Genomic DNA, 6,031 nt, shown 5'->3' with positions numbered 1-6,031 from the left:
GGATTCAGCTCTGATCAGCACAATAAAGCGAATATTGCGATATAGACAGAAATTCACACAAATAGTGGGAGTTCCCTGGGAATAATGAAGGTATGTTAATACTGTACTGCAGGCTAATAACAATGCAGTGACTCTGTCTCAAAAGCAAAGTCTATAGAACTATACTAACAATATTTAATTGCTGAGCACTGGTAACAAGCACCTGAGCTTGCTATAAACATGGTGGCACTAGACCTGCTGAATGCAGGGTTGCCAAAAACATGGACTTTGTAGAAAAGCTGGTGTGGGGGAGTTATATCTGCAAAGCACAATTAAGCACATGCAAAAATATGTGTTCCTGTATGTCGGAGGCTATTAATATATAAAATATACAAGGTATTCAAAAGACTAATAAAAATAGAGTTAATAAACAGGATAAGGATGTAAACACAATTTTTCAAAAATACATACACATTATCAACAGGAATATAGAAAATGCTTTCTTCACTTACAAGGTGGAATCCCTTAGGCTTCCTGCAACACAACCAACCTCAAGTGGTTCCCTGTGAATTTAGTGCAGCGGGGAGTATTGGGACTTCAGGAATAGAAGGGAGCAGCAGAAACAGACCAATCCTCCCCAGGACAGCAACTACCCAGGAAACTGAAAAATCCAGCAGTACCACAGTCTACCTGAAAGGACAGAGCACACTCCGGGGAATGGGGCCTGGGAAATAGAAAAGCCAATTCCAGGTCACTGGTAACAGGGAGGGTCTTACCCAGTGAGGATATAAGTTCAAAGTTCTCCAGCATCACATTCAGGTACAGCTGTCTCTGACCCTCATCAAGGAGGCTCCATTCCTCCCTGGAGAAGAACAGGGCAATGTCCTCAAAGGTCACACCAACCTGTCAGAATGGAGACAATTGAACCCAGAGCTGCCTTTCTGAGAACTAGTAACTCTATACCTTACACATCTGCCCCCCTCCAACCACCTCCAGGGCACCCCGTTACTTTGGACACCAGGCCCTAATGCCAGTGCAGGCTGCTCTCTCATCACAGTCCCATTACTCACTGCAATGAATGGCCCACAGCAGAGCAGCTGGGTTGGGAGTGAAGGATTAGGGGAGGGGAGGGTAGAGAGCAATGCCATTTAAGCTCTGGGCAATGCCTGCAGGGCCCCAGCCTTCCTGCCAAGCAACACCACTGCAGTCTCCTAGATCCTGTCTCCAAGATAATGCCAAGCCTCGGTTTATACTTCTTTATGTGCACAGCAAGTCCCAGGGACCATAAGCTCACACTTCCTCCAGATGTGCACTCACCACAGTGAAATGTTTCTGCCCTGCCCACCTTCAGTCCTCAAGTTAATTCCCCTCAGCTCTGCCCCCTACCTGCTCCAATGCCACTGGATCTTGCTGGACTCACCCATGAACCTGGCATATGGCGGGTAGAGAGCTTGTAGTCCAGCCGGATCCAGGACCACCCCCGGCCCTGATGGATCCCACTCATTCGAATAAGCCCCGAATGAGGCTGTGCCGTCCTCCCTGCAGCCTCTGGTCTTTCCGTCAATACTCACATCCCACGGACTCAGGGGAAATTCAGAGGCAAGTCACCCCCGTCCTCTCTGCCCTGCACTTGCTGTGTCCTCAGAAGCCACAACACTCCTCTCTCCCCTCCTCCTTCCTCACGGGCCTCCACGCGGGACTGAGCTGCAGGACGGGACAGGCGCCCTCCCCAGGCTGTGGTGTCTGTGTGAGGAGGCGGTGAGGGCCTGGGGGACTGAACTCACCTCAGCCCGTCTCCTCAGCGGGGGCGCCGCCATTGCCCTCTGTGGGCTGAGCCGGGCGGGAGTAGAAGCCGCTGCAGGAATGGCGGTCCCTGTCCCGGCCCTGGTCTGGGTCCGAGTGGCGACTCCGAGCTTCAATCCCACGTGGGAGCTGTGACACCACTGGAGGCTCCGACCATGGGCTGTGAGGCGGGGAGCACCACTCTCCGGCCTTCTCAATGGGACTATGCGACCAGGAAAACGTGACCACAGGAAACAAAGATTTGAGAAGGCAAAACCCTGCCACTAGGATTTCACTTTCCGCCCTACAGAAGCGGCTAAACGGAAGTGCCTTTTCTGAGCCTCCATTGGCTCAGCCTGGTGGCATTCCCTGCCATGCCTTCTGGGTATTGTAGTTCCTAAGCTCCAAGGCCAGGGTCCTGCATCTCTCAATTGAGTCCAGGACTGGATTGAGGGGCAAAAAGCCCAAGAACACACCAACTACACTCAGGGTCCTCCAGCCCCTTCAGTGCAGGTAATGCCTGGGGCAAGTTTGTTTCTCCTGTATCCCCGTGGCTGGTTTTGCATATCTTTCTTCAGGACCTGCTCATTCTGAATGACAGGCATTGTTTCTTCATTCAGGACATTTGACATGCATCTTCTTCAGGCCAACTATAGCTTGCAGGGTTTGCTCAAGTCTCTACCTGCCTCTAACCTGAGTCCTTTGAGTCCATTATAGAAGGTTAATGTCTCAAAACAGACACTCATACTTTATATTTGTCTAATGTATCCATTTACATGTCAGCCCTGTCTCCAGATTCCTAAAATCTTGCTGCTGCGAAAAGAGTGCTCCATGGATACCAAAGCTGTGGAACCTTTGTACCATGGAATACCATGCTGCACACTAGAAATGAAGACTCTCTTACCCTTTCACACAGCATGGAGGGACCTGGAGAGCATCCTGCTCAGTGAAATAACTCTGTCAGAGAAAGACAAGCATCACTTCATCTCTCTCACATGTGGAATCTAATTAATTGAAAAAACAACAGATGGAGTGGTTTGAGAGACATGGAACCATGACATTGAGTGCAGAATCTCAGAGGCAAGTTGGAGGGACAGTAAAAAAAGAAAAATGAAAAAACATCCTCTGGTGAGGATTAAGCACAGGCGCACACACGCACACACAAAATAAAAACATTCACCTGAGCCTTAAGCATTTTCTTCTGTTGTCTGAAAGCAAGGGGGAAACTCTAGCTTGCTGGGTTCTGGATCTGCTCTAAATTTGTGGTCAAAAATCTGTCTTCCGTCAGTTGAGTCCCCGGAAATGCTGATACTCTTCCATGGAACCATCTCCTGCTTCACATGAGTCAATTGCTTTTGGTATTGTTGTAAGAAATGTCCAAACCTGTGGAGAACTTTTCTAAGTTCATTTGAACCAAGCCTGCCACATTGCTAGGAAGCAAAATAAGAAAAGATTGAGCACTGCTTGGGAGAATGGCAGTTTTGCACCTTTCTGGTAAGTTAGACTCAATGGAAAAGACATATTGGGGTTTCATGAAATTTATGGATGATAAATTGGGGTTATGGGGTGGGCCTGAGGAGGGAAATCTCAGAGATTTGATAAAAACTTTAAAAAATAGACATAGCCGTAGCCGGTTTGGCTCAGTGGATAGAGCGTCAGTCTGCATACTCAAGGGTCCCAGGTTTGATTTCGGTCAAGGGCATGCACCTTGGTTGCGGACACATCCCCAGTAGGGAGTATGCAGAAGGCACCTGATGGATGTCTCTCTCATCAATGTTTCTAACTCTCTATCCCCTCTCCCTTTCTTTCTGTAAGAAAATCAATAAAATATATTTTAAAAAAATAGACATAAACTACTTTTAAAAAGTTTATTGAACAGTTAACAGTTAATATTTAACACAATAACAATAATAATTGGGGCCTGTGTTCTTCTGTGCTGGAAGATTGTGCCTTTAGGAGTCTCTAAAACAAAAATTTCCCTGAAAATCCAAAGGTATGTTATCCCAGATCGAAAAAACACAATACACAGTCTCAATAAAGTAAAAATTGACCTTTGCAAAAACAAAAACAAAAACAAGGCTAGGATATAAGTAGCCCTGTGACTTGCTTTTACTTGCAAAGTTTTAACTTCAAATCATAAATGGTTACTTTTGGCCTCTGAGTTTGTAAAATTCATCAAGCCATGCTAGACTTCCTGAACTTGCTAGGTTTAGTATATGCCAGGGATGGGCAAACTTTTTGACTTGAGGGCCACAATGGGTTCATAAACTGGACCGGAGGGCCGGTACAAAAGCATGGATGGAGTGTTTGTGTGAACTAATATAAATTCAAAGTAAACATCATTACATAAAAGGGTATGGTCTTTTTTTTTTTTCAGTTTTATTCATTTCAAAGGGGCCGGGGCCGGCCCGTGGGCTGTAGTTTGCCCATGGCTGGTATATGCCATCATTTTTTTTTTCCATAGTCGGGAGTTAGAACCTGTCGGTTGAAGAGAAAATTCAATGACTGAAGGATTGTATGCATGCATATTAGCATAACTAATGGACACAGACACTGGGGCAGTGGGGGCTTGCCTGGGGTAGGAATGGCTGGCGGGGGGCGGGGAGGGGGAGTCCAAAACAGGAGAAGAGAGAAATATGTAAAAGTTCAGAAAATAATAATTTAAAAATATGAAAATAAAGTCAAGAAAATTCAAAGAGGCTTTTATTTCCACCCGGACCCATTACTGATGCTCCCAGTATTGCTGGTGTACCTTTATTTGCTCTCCTAGAAGTAGTCACTCTTCAGGTCAATAAAGCCTTAGGTTCTAAATGTGCTGGAGATATTTGTAAATACAACAAAAATGTATTTATTTTTCTTGGCTGCGGCCTTCCACAATATATGAGATGCACCTATTAATTAAATACCAAGATTGTTGGCTCCTCTACTTCAAACAGCTCATTTGTTCAAACTGCTGAACAAGATCAGTTACTTTCAAGGCTACATTCTTGCTAACCCTCCTCCCTGCTGTTGTCACACCTCAAGGATATTTGGCACAGAAGTGTCTCCAATTAGTAGAAAGTTTCTCCCCCGCCCCCCCTTCACATAACTCTGTTTTGAACTCTTCATAACTTTTTCTCTAGTCATATTTTATAGGCTTGGGGAAAATACTGATAAAACACCTCCCTATACATCTGCCAGACTATCTCCTGGAAAGCAAACAAACTGTAACTTTTAAAGACAGCCCCTCACATCTACTCAACTTCAGTGCTGTCCAACGTGCCTCCTTCCTTCTCCCTAAGCAACAGCCACTGCTGAAAAGAAGACGCCCCTTTATCGCTGCCATGTAGTGACTACCAATACTTGGCCCTTTCTTCTCTTGGAAAGTAAAATAAAGTTCTTCTCTGCATGTTTCCTTTTAGCTGCGAATCCTTCCACATCCCACATCACCAGAAAAATCCTAAAAGTATTACTTTATTCAAAGGAGTTAAGAGGAAAAATATGAGGAAAATGACTTGTAGAAGCAACATAATATTTCCTCCTTCTTTTCTAGGTTCTTTGTTTGGCCCAATAATTAAATTGATGTAATATAGATTAACAGGGGAATAACAATCACAAAGTTATTAACATAACCTAGAGGTTCTCTGCGCTTCTTGGACCTGTAAGTCCATTTCTTTCACCATGTGGGGGAAGTTTTCTGCCATTATTTCTTCAAATAGGTTTTCAATATCTTGCTGTCTCTCATCTTCTGGCACCCCTATTATTCTGATGTTGGTACGCTTGAAACTGTCCCAGAGGCTCCTTACACTATCTTCACACTTTCGGATTCTTTTTTCATTTTGCTTTTCCAGTTGGGTGTTTTTTGTCGAATCTTTGGTTTGATTCTTGTGCTCCTCTGGTCTGCTATTTGGTGTAATATTCTTTATTTCAGTCCGTGTATGCTTACTTTCTAATTTCTTTATCGTAGCATCGAGGGTCTCATTAGTTTTCGTGAGGCTCTGCTCAAGTTTATAGCAAGCCCTCAAAATTGCAATTTTTAGCTCCATATACCTCCATTTCTGTCATGTTTTTTTGTCTCTGCATCTTTTATGCTTTCTTGGTGCACCCCCTTGTGGTCTTTGTGCGCAGTCTTGTTCTAGCCAAGCCTTAATTGTTGTAGTTAACACTAGAGGGATTTGACCACCAGGCCGACTGGCTGTAGGAATCAGCTGTGTGGAAAACTTCAGTCCTCTGGGGAGGCGCTAGTCCAGCCTTTGCCTGAGGCGATCGGCAAATGGCTCTGCGCAGGGCT

Source organism: Myotis yumanensis, unplaced genomic scaffold, assembly GCF_028538775.1.
Source record: "Myotis yumanensis isolate MYYU_CA2020_CCGP unplaced genomic scaffold, mMyoYum1.0.hap1 SCAF_23, whole genome shotgun sequence".
NCBI lineage: Eukaryota > Metazoa > Chordata > Mammalia > Chiroptera > Vespertilionidae > Myotis > Myotis yumanensis.
This window is presented reverse-complemented; position numbering follows the sequence as displayed.